This window comes from Quercus suber, unplaced genomic scaffold (genome assembly GCF_002906115.3).
Source record: "Quercus suber isolate HL8 unplaced genomic scaffold, Cork oak 2.0 scaffold_45, whole genome shotgun sequence".
In the NCBI taxonomy this organism is placed as follows: Eukaryota; Viridiplantae; Streptophyta; class Magnoliopsida; order Fagales; family Fagaceae; genus Quercus; species Quercus suber.
This window is the reverse complement of record NW_027069510.1, coordinates 10,232-24,424: the sequence shown is the minus strand read 5'-3', so window position 1 is coordinate 24,424 and position 14,193 is coordinate 10,232.

The window sequence follows — 14,193 nt, the reverse complement described above, 5'->3', positions numbered from 1 at the left end:
CATATAACAAATAAATATTTATTTTATTTTAGATTTGTCAAATACCTTTTATATCCAACATATATTTTAAATTTAAAAAGAAAAGTGAGTAATTACAAAAATTTACAAGGAATATAATTGGAAATTGAAACTTTACAGACCTTAGAACTACTAATACTTTTTTTTTTTTTTTTGTGGCATAGAACTTACACAAATAAAATTGGATGAGCTTGTGGAAGATGTTATGAATTTGGACATCAACAAAGAATCTATGGATGATAATCGTGGTCACAGTTAGGATTAGTCTACTGTTTGCTCAAATTCTTTCAATATTGATACTTAGCATTTGGCGAGTTCCAAGAATATTATATTTTTGTTGAACTATATTATTTTATTTTGTGAAACTTTGTTATTTTGAATTTGGGTTGAAGTGTATGCATTTCTTTTGGAGTGTAAAGAACTTATTTCTAGATGAATATTATATTTTTGTTGAATTATATTATTTTGAATGTAGGTTGAAGACTTGAAGTGTATGTACTATTTTTTGGGATGTAAAAATAATTATTTCTAGATAGATGTTATATTTAATATTATGCAGGTTGAAATGGGTTATGTTTCATTCGTGTCAACTCAACACGACTAGTTTATAAAGCGAGTCAAATGGATTGGGTCAGGTCAACCCGCCTTATTAACAGGTCGGGTTAGGGTTGAAAGATTATGATACGATTATTAAATGGGTCGGGTTAGGGTTGAGCCATTTAGTCGATACCTTTTTTTTTTTTTTTTTTTTTTTTTTTTTTTTTTTTTTTTTTTTTTTTTTTTTTTTTTTTTTTTTTTTTTCTCTTTTCTCTGTTCTGTTGCTCTTTAAACTCCTTCTTTTTAGTTTGTGACAACCCACTTTCACCAAAACGTGTTCCTTACTTTCTGGTGGTGACACTTCTTTATTCACTTTTCAGCTTTTCAATTTTTTTATTATTGTATTTGCTTCTGCCGTGACCATCCCCTCGCTCTTTAATTATCTTTTCAATTTGTTTTATTTATTTATTATTTAGAGACAATGCAGACTTACTTTTTGTTAAATGCTATGCCCACCTTCCCTTATTTTTCTCACTCCAATCCTTTCTTATAGGTAATAGAAGGCTAGCAGACTAATAGCTTTTCACTTCACGTGGACTCCTTCTTATATATATATATATATATAATTATATCACCTTTTTTTTTAGACCACTACACATTTGGTCTCATCCTATAACTTAGTCCACAAGCTATGATGTGGCACTTTAGTCAACAAGCCATGAAGTGACATTTTTTTTTTAATGACACATTTTTTTTAGTTTTAACAAGCCTTGCCTTTTAATTATACCTTATACTTATAGTACCGCAGGCCCAAATTAAAGCAAAGGAGTTTCAAACCGACATTGCCTTGCTTGTAATAATATTTATATTCATATAAAACCACACCAAAACCCTCTAAGCTTATTCTGTTTGTCTCCACAGTAGTACTACACTCTTCGTCCTCATCAGGTACGTGAACAACTCTTCATATAAAGATCTATATGTGTCTTTCTGTATGTATGTATTTTGTCGTACTTTTACAGTGTTACTTTCAAAGTGTTGGTTTGTGTATTATGTTTTCTTTTGTATTGTACATGTTTTCCTATTTTACTTTCACAGTTTAAATGAATATATATGTTTCTTGGTACTTATACAAAAATTGTATAGATGTCTTCCTTTGATGAAGGATTACTTCTCATAGAAGTATGTGCTTGTATACAGGGACGACCCTAAACATTTTGTGGTCTAAAGCAAGAACTAAAAATGTATGTGTATGTGTATGTGTGTTTATGTATGTATATGTGTATGAGTATGTAAGTGTATGTGTATGTTTATGTATGTTTATATTTATGTTTATGTGCATGTGTGTTCATGTTTATGTTCATTTATGTTTATGCATGTTTATATGTGTGTGTATGTTTATGTATGTTTATATTTATAAACATAAATATAAACATAAATACACATACACATAAACATACATGAACACAAAAACAAAAAAACATACATAAAAACAAACAAACATAAACACACATACACATAAACAAAAACAAACATAAACACACATACACATACACATAAACAAACACACACATAAATATAAACATACTTAGACATAAACACACATACATACTGAAAACAATTAAACCCTCATATAGACTAGAAAAAATTGCAAACTAACACCAATTCTCAAATAATTTCGTTAGTTACTTTGGTGTGCTAAATCAAGCATTTATGTGTGTTTATGTTTATATTTAAGTTTATGTGAGTTTCTACGTGTTTATATGTATGTGTGTTTATATTTATGTATATGTATATTTATATGTATGTGTATGTATGTTTATGTGTATGTGTATCTGTGTATGTGTATGTATGTGTGTGTATGTGTGCTTATGTATGTGTATGTATGTGTTTATGCGTGCTTATATTTATGTATGTTTATGTGTATGTGTATGTGTTTATGCTTGCTTATGTATGTATATGTGTGCTTATATATGTGTATGTGTACGTGTATGTGTATGTGTATGTTTCTTTGTCTTTTTCAAATTCAGGTGCAATACCCTGATACAATTGTAATTAATGGCTGAGATTAAAAGTTGAAAAAACAACTTTCAATCTCAATCATTAAATAAAATATATTAAAGGAGAGTTAAAAAGTTTAAAAAAAAAAAAAAAAAAAGTAAAAAATGTAAAAAAATACCTACGACAATGCACCTGATCTTAGTCCGTCTTTCTTCTCTCACCATTTTTCTTTTTTTTCTTTTTTATGCGATGCTTTGTTCTTCTTCCTCTTATTTCTCTTTATATGTCGCCTAGGCTGACAGGAGATAAGCGAGCGAAAGCCACATCAAGAAAGGAAATCGAATAATCGAAGATTGTGCTGTTGAGCCAAAGACTATGAAAATCTCTTCCTCTCAACTCAGACGATCCTCTTAGGTGAAATTGTGGCTCATGAGACTTCACTAGGTTATGGTGTGTGATTTTTGGTTATTTATTTATTTATTTGAGATTATGAAGCAAATAGTTTTTATATTTTGCTTACCCTTTCTATTTTCTGAAAACACTTTTCTGGAAAATACAATTTTTTTTGCTTTGCTTTTAGTCTATCATTCTTGCTTGTGGTTTGTGTTTGATTAATTTGGATTTAAAATTAGTTCAACAAGACAATTCTTCTTCTAAAATATAATAACAAAACCAATATTTTTTTTTTAACAATGGGTTCACTTTTAGTGTTTTCATTTTGTGATTTTGGTTGTTTTGTGGGTTTTGTGCTTTGATTTTGGTGGGTGTGATTTGATTTGTGATTTGGTGGGCTTCTAAGGTTTTTGTTATGATTTGATTTTGGCTGGGTTTTGGCCATGGTGGTGGTCGTGATTTGATTTTGGCTGGGTTTCGGCAGTGGTGCATGGTTGGAGGTGATGAGCTTGAAAAGCTCCGGCCATGGAGGTTTAGAAGGAGAGTTTGGTGGTCAGCCATGGAGCACGGTGTGACGTGAGTTAAGGCAGAGAGAGGATGAGAGGGAAACAGGGGCGGCCCTAGACATTTTGGGGCCTAAGGCGAGAACTAAAAATGGGGCATTTTTTATACTTATATATTAATTAAATTTGATGGGATAGCAAAAATTACATCTATGGTTCGTCCAGAAGAGTCGTCCATGATCACCAGTTAGCCAAACGACCTAACCATTTCTGATTCGTCCCGACATGTCGTCCCTGAGTATGGATCAATGGAATAAACCTCAGAGAATCAAATCAAAAGAGTCGTCCATGTGCAAAGTGCATGGACGACCACAACAGTCTGACAAAGAGTCGTCCATGGGCATTGCACATGGACGACCACACAACACTTAGCAAATTCTAGAATAGCAAAAATTACATCTATGGTTCGTCCAGAAGAGTCGTCCATGATCATCAGTTAGCCAAACGGCCTGACCATCTCTGATTCGTCCCGACATGTCGTCCATGAGTATGGATCAATGGAATAAACCTCAGAGAATCAAATTGAAAGAGTCGTCCATGTGCAAAGTGCATGGACGACCACAACAGTCTGACAAAGAGTGTCCATGGGCATTGCACATGGACGACCACACAACACTTAGCAAATTCTGGAGCGGTTAATATGCCCGTGTTCATCGCCACCAATTTCTCCCAAGTATGTAACTTCCAGCAGCGGTTATAATTTCTATAGCCGTTGAGGAAGTTATGTCCGGATTCCACAAATCTGGGAGAAGTTATTGAACCAATAACCGCCCCAAAGTTGCCTATATAAGGGTTGGTCTGGATCAAGCAAAGGTATGAAATACTGAAATTTTTACTCCTAATACAGTGAGAACTCTATTGGTGAGAAGATACTAACTTAGCCATCGGAGGGTATTAGGCCGGTCCACCCCGGTCTCCTCTGACAGCGTGTTCGTTTTTCAGTCCTTCGCTACCGCTTTTAGCCCATCGAAGTCGAGTTGTTCAGCCTACTGATTCTGTTCATCATCATCCTTAAATCTGAATTTTTTTTTTTGGAAAACAAATAGGGTTGGGTTTCATGAGGAGTTCCTAACTCCGTTCATGAAACTTTATACAAGAGTCCCTGACTCTTAAATTCTATTTGATAATTACCAAATAAAAATTCTCTCAAGTTGTGGTGTAATGTTCCTATAATTGGAGTCATTGACTCTACCCCATCAATAGAGTCCTTGACTCTACCATTTTAGTGGAATTCTTGATTCCACTATTAAATTAATGAAGACATTAACTTTACCAAATTAATTATGACTAATTTTTTGGGATTATTAATTAGAGTTAATAATTCACAAAGTAAAATGACCACAAAATTGGGTTGGGGAAATTTTCCAATTTCAAATATGTTCACAATAAATAAAAATTGCTTCAAAGGAGTTTTCTTTCCCTTAATCAAAATATTATTAAAAGTCCTACAAAGAAGCAAATGAAAGAAAGGGAAAATGACTTGGAACTTTAACTTCTCAAAAAAGAGAATCCTTGATTCAATTTCTATGAAAACATAGTTTTTGACTTATCCTTGAGATTAAAACCAATTGTCTCACCCAAAAGTAAAACTAAGTTGATGCTTAATTAAATACAAAGTATTTGACTTAAATGTCTATCATTTAAATTGGGCAAAAATCAATTTGAGGATTTTAAATCTAAAACTTCAAATTAAGAACTATAAAGTGGCTTGATCCCCACCAAGAGTACGTAGGCAACCTAAACAAATTATTAGGTGCAGCCACAAATAAATAAAAACACATATTTCCTTAAATATTAAATTAAATAAACTTATGTACAAAGACAACGTAGTTGGAATCAAAAAGTCTTTCCTTAAAATAAGAGATTGTAATTAAGAGATACATTATGTTGAATGACCACTACTCATATCAATAAAACTCATGCGCCAAAAGGCCTATGAGTGAAATTATGTTTGACGAATTTGACTAATTTGACGACGCTTGTTAAACATAATTTGATGACGTTTGTTAAACATAAGTTGACAATTATTGTTAAACATTGGTTAACAATTTTCTTCAACAGGGCTGGGATTCGAATAGGTTTTGTCAAAAGAAAAACTAGTAATTAATTAATTATAATCTATAAAAGGAAGACTAGGGTTAGGCTTTTATTCGATTTTGTCAAAAGGGCTTGTTTTACGCAAGTTTTAGCTCACTAAACTAAAGACATTGACCGGGATTTTTTTTTTTTTTTCTAACAAACATTCGTTAGAAATATTTATTAACTAAAAAAATTATTAAATTAATCAAAGTTGTTTTTTACACCCTAATTAATCAAAATTAATTACATTGTAGGAAGTAAATACACATAAACATACATATACATAAACATAAACACACATACACATAAACACGTACAAGCTCACATAAACGTAAACATACACACACATAAACTTAAATATAAACATAAACACATATAAAGGCTCGATATAAACATACATAAACATACACACATGCATAAACATAAATGAACATAAACATAAACATACATATACACAAACATAAACATACACATACACAAACATAAATGAACATAAACATATAAACATACACATACACATACACATACACACTCATACACATACAAATACATAAACACACATACACATACATATACACATACATTTTTAGTTCTCGCCTTAGGCCCCAAAATGTCTAAGGCCGCCCCTGTATACAAGCACATATATATTCATTTAGATTGTGAAAGTAAAATAAGAAAACATGTACAATACAAAAGAAAACATAATACACAAACCAATACTTTGAAAGTAACACTATAAAAGTACAATAAAATACATACATATAGAAAGACATGTACAGATCTTTATATGAAGATTTGTTCACGTATCTTATGAGGACGAAGAGAGTAGTACTACTGTGGAGACAAATAGAATAAGCATACAGGATTTTGGCATGGTTTTATATGAATATAAATACTATTACAAGCAAAGCAATGTCGGTTTGAAACTTCTTTACTTTAATTTAGGCCTGCAGTACTATTAGTATGAGGTATAATTAAAAAGAAGGACTGGATTCGAATAGGTTTTGTCAAAAGAAAAACTAGTAACTAATTAATTATAATCTATAAAAAAGGAAGGCTAGGGCTGAGATTTTATTCAATTTTGTCAAAAGGGTCTGTGGTATTATGCAAGTTTTAGCTCACTAAACTAAAGGTGTTGATTGGGGTTTTTTTTTTTTTTTTTAAAACAAACATTCGTTAGAAATATTTATTAACTGAAAATTTATTAAATTAATCAAAGTTGTTTTTTACATGCTAATTAATCAAAATTAATTATATTGTAGGAAGTAAATACACATAAACATACATACACATACATATAAATATACATATACATAAACATAAATATAAACACACATACATATAAACACGTATAAACTCACATAAACGTAAACATACACACATATAAACTTAAATATAAACATAAACACACATAAAGGCTCGATATAAACATACATAAACATACACACATGCATAAACATAAATGAACATAAACATACACATACACATACACACACATAAACATACACACATATACAAACATAAATGAACATAAACATATAAACATACACACACATAAACATACACATACACATACACATACATTTTTAGTTCTCGCCTTAGGCCCCAAAATGTCTAGGATCGCCCCTGTATATAAGCATATATATATTCATTCAGACTGTGAAAGTAAAATAAAAAAACATGTACAACACAAAAGAAAACATAATACACAAACCAATACTTTGAAAGTAACACTGTAAAAGTACAACAAAATACATACATATAGAAAGACATGTACAGATCTTTATATGAAGAGTTGTTCATGAACCTGATGAGGACGAAGAGAGTAGTATTACTATGGAGACAAACAGAATAAGCAAACAGGGTTTTGGCATGGTTTTATATGAATATAAATACTATTACAATTAAAGCAATGTTGGTTTGAAACTCCTTTACTTTAATTTGGGCCTACAGTACTATTAGTATGAGGTATAATTAAAAGGAAGGGCTGAGATTCGAATAGGTTTTGTCAAAAGAAAAACTAGTAATTAATTAATTATAATCTGATGGTGCTGGAGAAAGAAGCTAACTCCTAGCTCGTCCATATACCTCGTCCAAGAAAAGAAATGGACCATTGTAAAATTAAATCAACACTCATTCAAATCAGTCTCCTTCGTCCTGAAGGACAAAGACGAGACATTGTAATAATGTCTCAGGGATGGACGGACTAGGCATTATAACAACGTCTCATCCTTTTTAAAGATAAGACGAACGTGATGAAACATTGCATTTGTTCCCAACAGATGCAATGTTTCATCATTACCAACCGCTCTATGGTAAATGATTAAGGATGAAATCCCAAGTGTTGTAACTTCCATGACAGTTATGGAGGTTACTTCAAAGATCCACGATGACAGGAGAAGTTACAAAGTAACTGCCTTAGGCAAACACTATATAAAGGACTCATTGGCAGAAGAGTGAGGGATGAAAAACATTCTCTAGAATTTTCAATAACATTTCTTTCTTTCAGTGATTTACAGAAAGACTAACTTTGTCATCGGAGGATCCTTGGCCGGCCTCCACCGGTCTCCTCTAATTCTGTTTTATTTTTTAGGACACACCCTTTAAGATCAAAACCCGGAGACCTTCAGCCCACTAATTTCCTTGGAACTATCAGTTGGCGCTGTCTGTGGGAAGAAATTAAATTGTATTCGTTGCATTTGACTTTCATTTGCCGAGTCTTACAATTTCTTTCTCTGAAAAAGGGCTAAGATGGTTCAGACAAGATCAAGGGCTACCAGTCCAGGCCCCCAAGAGAGTAGAGACGCTTCCAGTAATCCCAATTGTGGTCAACAATCAGTGCCTGCCATGCAGCCATCTTCTGCCCAACACATGCAATCCATGGCCGCTGCCATGGCAAAATTAACTTGCCAAAATCAAGACTTGCGGAGAGAGATTAATCTCAGGAGGCAACGTCATGAGGCCCATGGAGAGGAGCGTGAACAAAGTCAGGAAGATGAAAGAAATGTTAAACCTGAAAGCTAGTCAAGGGGCACCGTTTCACGGAGGGTACCTCATCTGGAAAGGGAAATGGACCAAATGAGAAGAGTTATAGAGGAGATAAGGGAGAATATGAGGAAAACGAACCCTGTGGAAGATTTGGTACATAGGACTGATTCCCCCTTCGTGGCTTCCATCAATGCTCACCCTTTGCCACCCAAGTTCAAGATGGCTTCGTTGGATTCGTATGATGGGACGCGGGATCCTTTTGATCATATTGCCACTTTCAAAACTACCATGCACCTTCAAGGGATTCCAGATGAAATAATGTGCAAAGCTTTCCCTACTACCCTCAAAGGACCTGCACAAGTGTGGTTTAGCAAAATACCTCCTAACGCAGTAACATCCTTCAAAGAGTTAAGCAAGTTGTTTGTTAATAATTTTATCGGAGGGTAGAGGCACAAACGTTCTTCGTCTAGCTTGCCAACCATAGAGCAAGGAGAGAATGAAAGTTTGCAGTCCTTCATCATGTGGTTCAACAGGGATGCCTTGGCAGTGGACGAAGTGGATGACAAGCTCCTTTTGGCGACATTCCATAGTGGGGTTCATTCTGACTTGTTCATCCACAAGTTATATGATCGGGAACCATAAACCATGGCTGAACTAGTCCATTTAGTCCAGAACTTTATGAATGCGGAGGATGCTATCATAGCCAAGAAGAGGAAGAGAGTTGAGAAAATGGAAGCCAACCCAATGCGTCATTCGGAACAAAGTCCTCGTCCTAAGAAGGGACAAACAGAAGATAGGAAAGACCGAGACAAGAAGGTAGGTCCTTCAGCGCGGAATCAACAGTACAGGCTGTTAAATATTCCACTTGAACAGGTCCTTATGCAAATCAAGGATGATCCTTGCTTGAAGTGGCCTAAGAAAATGAAGGGAGATCCCAACAAGCGCAATAGGAATAAGTACTGTCGCTTCCACAGAGATCATGGGCATGACATGGACGAGTGCTTTGATTTAAAGCAGCAGATCGAAAATCTCATAAGACAAGGGAAGCTGAGAAATTTCTTTAGACAAGATCACAAGGACGAGAAATTGAAAGGGAAGGTAGAGGAATCATCACGACCACCACTCGGCGAGATAAGGGTTATCATAGGGGGAAGTTCGACAGGATAGTCGTCCAAGCCCAAGAAGGCGTACTTGAAAGTAGTGCAGAGCATCCAACTTTATGGACAATCACCAAAAGCAAAAGCCATGGACGAACAAGCAATTACCTTCACGGACAAAGATGCCAAGGGAATTCACCACCCTCATGATGATGCCATTGTCATCACCCTAGTTATTACTGACTACACAACTAGAAGAGTATTGATAGACAATGGAAGCTCGACGAACATTCTGTACTATCCAGCTTTTCAGCAAATGAGGGTTGGACGAGACCAGCTCCATCCAGTACACTCGCCTCTAGTGAGCTTCGAAGGAATGAAGGTACAGCCTGTAGGCACTATTACGTTGCTAGTGGTAGTAGTGGTAGTGGGGGCATATCCGCAGTAGGTAACTAAAGATGTAAATTTTCTCGAGGTAGATTGCTCATCCTCCTACAATGTTATAATTGGAAGACCAACTTTAAATAGTTGGAAGGCAGTCACATCCACTTACCAGTTGTTAGTCAAGTTCCTAACAGAGCATGGGGTAGGACAGGTGCAGGGAGACCAATTAGCTGCAAGAGAGTGTTATTTGGCAATGCTCGCCATGGACGAGCAATAGCAGATGAACATTGAAGAAAGAAAGACTCTGGTTGAACCCACCGAAATGTTAGAAGATATTTCCTTAGATGAGAACAACTCTGAGAGGTGTGCCAGGATTGGGGCAGATCTAGAAGAAGAGATTAAGAGAGACCTCATCCAGTTTTTGAAGAAAAACATTGATGCATTTGCTTGGAGTCATGAGGATATGCCGGGTATAGATCCTAGTGTCATTACCCACTGACTGAATGTATATCCTTCCTCCAAACCAATACGACAAAAGAAAAGGGTGTTTGCCCCTGCGAGAGATAATGCTATCAAAGACGAAGTTCAGAAGTTGATAGCAGTAAAGTTTATACGAGAAGTGTATTACCCAGATTGGTTAGCCAATGTAGTGATGGTTAAGAAGGCAAATGGCAAGTGGAGAATGTGTGTAGATTTTACTGATCTAAACAAAGCTTGCCCCAAGGACAGCTATCCATTGCCTCGCATCGATCAACTAGTGGATTCTACTCCGGGTCACAAATTACTTAGTTTCATGGATGCTTTCTCGAGATACAACCAAATAAGGATGGACGAGGCTGACCAAGAAAAGACGTCCTTCGTCACTAGTCAGGGCTTATTCTGTTACGAAGTAATGCCCTTTGGCTTGAAAAATGCTAGAGCAACATATCAACGACTGATTAACCACATGTTCCATCCTCAGATTGGACGAAATATAGAAGTTTATGTGGATGACATGTTAGTAAAAAGCCTAGACAATGGAAAACATCTAGACGACTTGCAAGAGACCTTCGATACACTCAAGCGGTACAATATAAAGTTGAATCCTAGCAAGTGTGCCTTTGGAGTTGCGTCGGGAAAATTCCTTGGATTCATGGTTTCACACAGAGGGATTAAGGCGAACCCGAAAAAGATTAGAGCAATTCTAGATATGAAGCCTCCACAGAGTATCAAAGAAGTCCAGTCTCTTACCGGACAAGTTGCTGCTCTCAACAGGTTTGTTTCTAAAGCTACTGACAAGTGTTTACCATTTTTCAAAGTTATAAAGAAAGCATTTGAATGGACGGACGAGTACCAAAGAGCCTTCCAAGATTTGAAGATGTACCTCATAACGGCCCTGTTGTTGAGTCCATCCGTAATGGGGGAAGAGTTATTTCTGTACCTGGCAGTGACTTCGCATGCCATGAGCTCAGCACTGATAAGAAAAGAAGGAAAAATACAAAAGCTAGTGTATTATACGAGTAAAGCACTAAGGGGAGCAGAAGGACGATATCCGCTAATAGAAAAGCTGGCTTTCGCATTAATAACAGCCTCCAGGAAACTAAGGCATTACTTCCAAGCTCATGTCATCAACGTCATGACAGATCATCCACTCAAAAAGGCAATGAACAAGTTAGAGGCAGCAGGGCGAATGATTCAATGGGCTGTCGAGCTCAGTGAGTTTGACATAAGGTACCAACCAAGGCATGCCATAAAAGTTCAAGCATTGGCGGACTTCATTGCAGAGTTTACCCCAACCCATGGCGACATCAGAGAGATGGAAGGCAACAGGAAATGGATCGTCCATGTGGATGGTTCATCTACACAATATGCAGGAGGGATAGGTGTGGTTCTACAATCTCCAGAAGGGGAAAAATTAAAACACAAGGTTCGTTTGCAGTACCAAGCCACGAATAATGAATTTGAGTATGAAGCTCTCCTCAAAGGTCTAGAATTGGCTAAGTCAGTGGAAGCGAAATCCATAGTTGTCTTGGGAGATTCTCAGCTGGTCATAGGCCAAGTGAAAGGGATGTATGAGGCTAAGGAAGAACGAATGAAGAAGTACCTTAGTAAGGTGATGCGACTTATGAGAAAATTTAAGGAGGCTGACTTCATCTAAATCCCAAGGGAGGAGAATATGGAAGTCGATGCCTTGGCAAAAGAAGCTTCAGCGAACGAAGCCGTGGACAAGTTTGATGAGATTCAGTATATGCCGAGTATAGACATCCCAGAAGTACAACAAGTGAAGAGCAGAGGAAACTAGATGACCCCAATTATATCATACTTGAAAAACGGACAACTTCCAGACAAGAAAGACGAAGCTAGAAAGTTGAGGGTAAGATCAGCCAAGTATATTCTTATGGACGAGGTGTTGTATAAAAGACGCTTTTCCCAGCCTTATCTTAGGTGTTTGGCTCCCGACGAAGCAAACTACATATTGAGAGAAATCCATGAAGGGGCATGTGGCAACCATTCGGGAGCCAGGTCACTCGTTCATAAAGTAGTCCGCGCAGGATACTACTGGCCAAATATGCAAGCTGATGCTAAAACTTATGTCAAAGTATGCGATCAATGCCAACGGTTTGGCAATATATCCAGACAACCATCAGAGTATCTAACCCCAATGATGGCCCCGTAGCCCTTTGCACAATGGGGACTAGACATTTTGGGTCCTTTTCCACTACGTGTAAGGCAAATGAAATTCCTCGTGGTTGGTATTGATTATTTCACCAAGTGGATAGAAGCAGAACCTTTAGCTAATATCACACAACAGAATGTCAAGAACTTCGTATGGAAGAACATTGTGTGCAAATTTGGAGTGCCTAGAGTGCTGATATCAGACAATGGACAACAACTTGATAATACACTCTTCAAAGATTTTTGCATGCACTTTGAGATTCAGAACCATTACTCCTCACCAGCCCACCCACAAGCAAATGGCCAAGCTAAAGTGGCAAACCGATCCTTGTTAAAAATAATCAAGACTCGGCTCCAGGGGGGCAAAAGGAGTATGGCCAGACGAGTTACCAGGTGTTCTGTGGGCATATAGGACGACAATAAGGACTCCTACAGGAGAAACTACTTTCAAGCTAGCCTATGGAACTGAAGTAGTCATACTCGCAGAAGTGCACATGGCCAATCATAGGGTGACCACCTATCAGGACAAAGATAATGAAGAGCAACTCCGTTTGAACCTCGATCTAATAGACGAGGTACGAATGGACTCTGAACAAAGGATGTCAAGGTACAAAAATCTTATGGCTAGGCAATATGATGCGATGGTGAAACCAAGGCGATTCAACATAGGAGATCTCGTTCTGAAAAGGGTATCTTTAGCAACAAAGAACCCAGCTCATGGGAAGTTGGAACCTAATTGGGAAGGCCCTTACAGGGTTATCAACTGTAAAAGACAAGGATCCTATTACTTGGAGGCCCTAGACGGGAGGAAGTTGGGGCATCCTTGGAATGTTGAGCACCTGAGGAGGTACTATCAATAAAAAGCCAGCTTAGATGAGCATAACTCTGGACAAACCTGGAAGCTACATAAGACTTGTTTATCTATATGTCTAATATTGTCTGTCTAATATTGCTCTGTTATTATGTTAAAACTTATGGACGAAGTTATAATTTGGCTTGTATTTGTTTTCATAATAAGCACTAGCTCATAAGCATGTGCCTTGTCTGTGAACAATATTTATACTATGTACATAATGTTGTGTGAATTCTTGATTTCCATACTATTTTTATCAACTCACTGAAAGGTTGAAAAGCCCACGGCGAGAAAATTCTCTAGACGCAGAGATGTATCGTCAAATTTTCCTAAAGAAAAAACAAGGCAAGCTCGTCCAAAGAAAAGGACGAGATAAAGCTTATGCCACGGCAAATCAGCAAGACCAAGGCTTACTCATCCATATAATGGACAGTAAAACAAGGTGCGTATCTCAATTATGGACGAGGGAATGTATGGAGGAGTATTTTCAAGAGGTACATACGAAAACATTCCAATCCATAGACGAGCAAAATGCAGAATCTTGTAACCATTAAACATGAAAATCAACCAAGTCTAAAGACGAGTAATGCTAATAATTATCATTTCACATGAACAAATTACACTT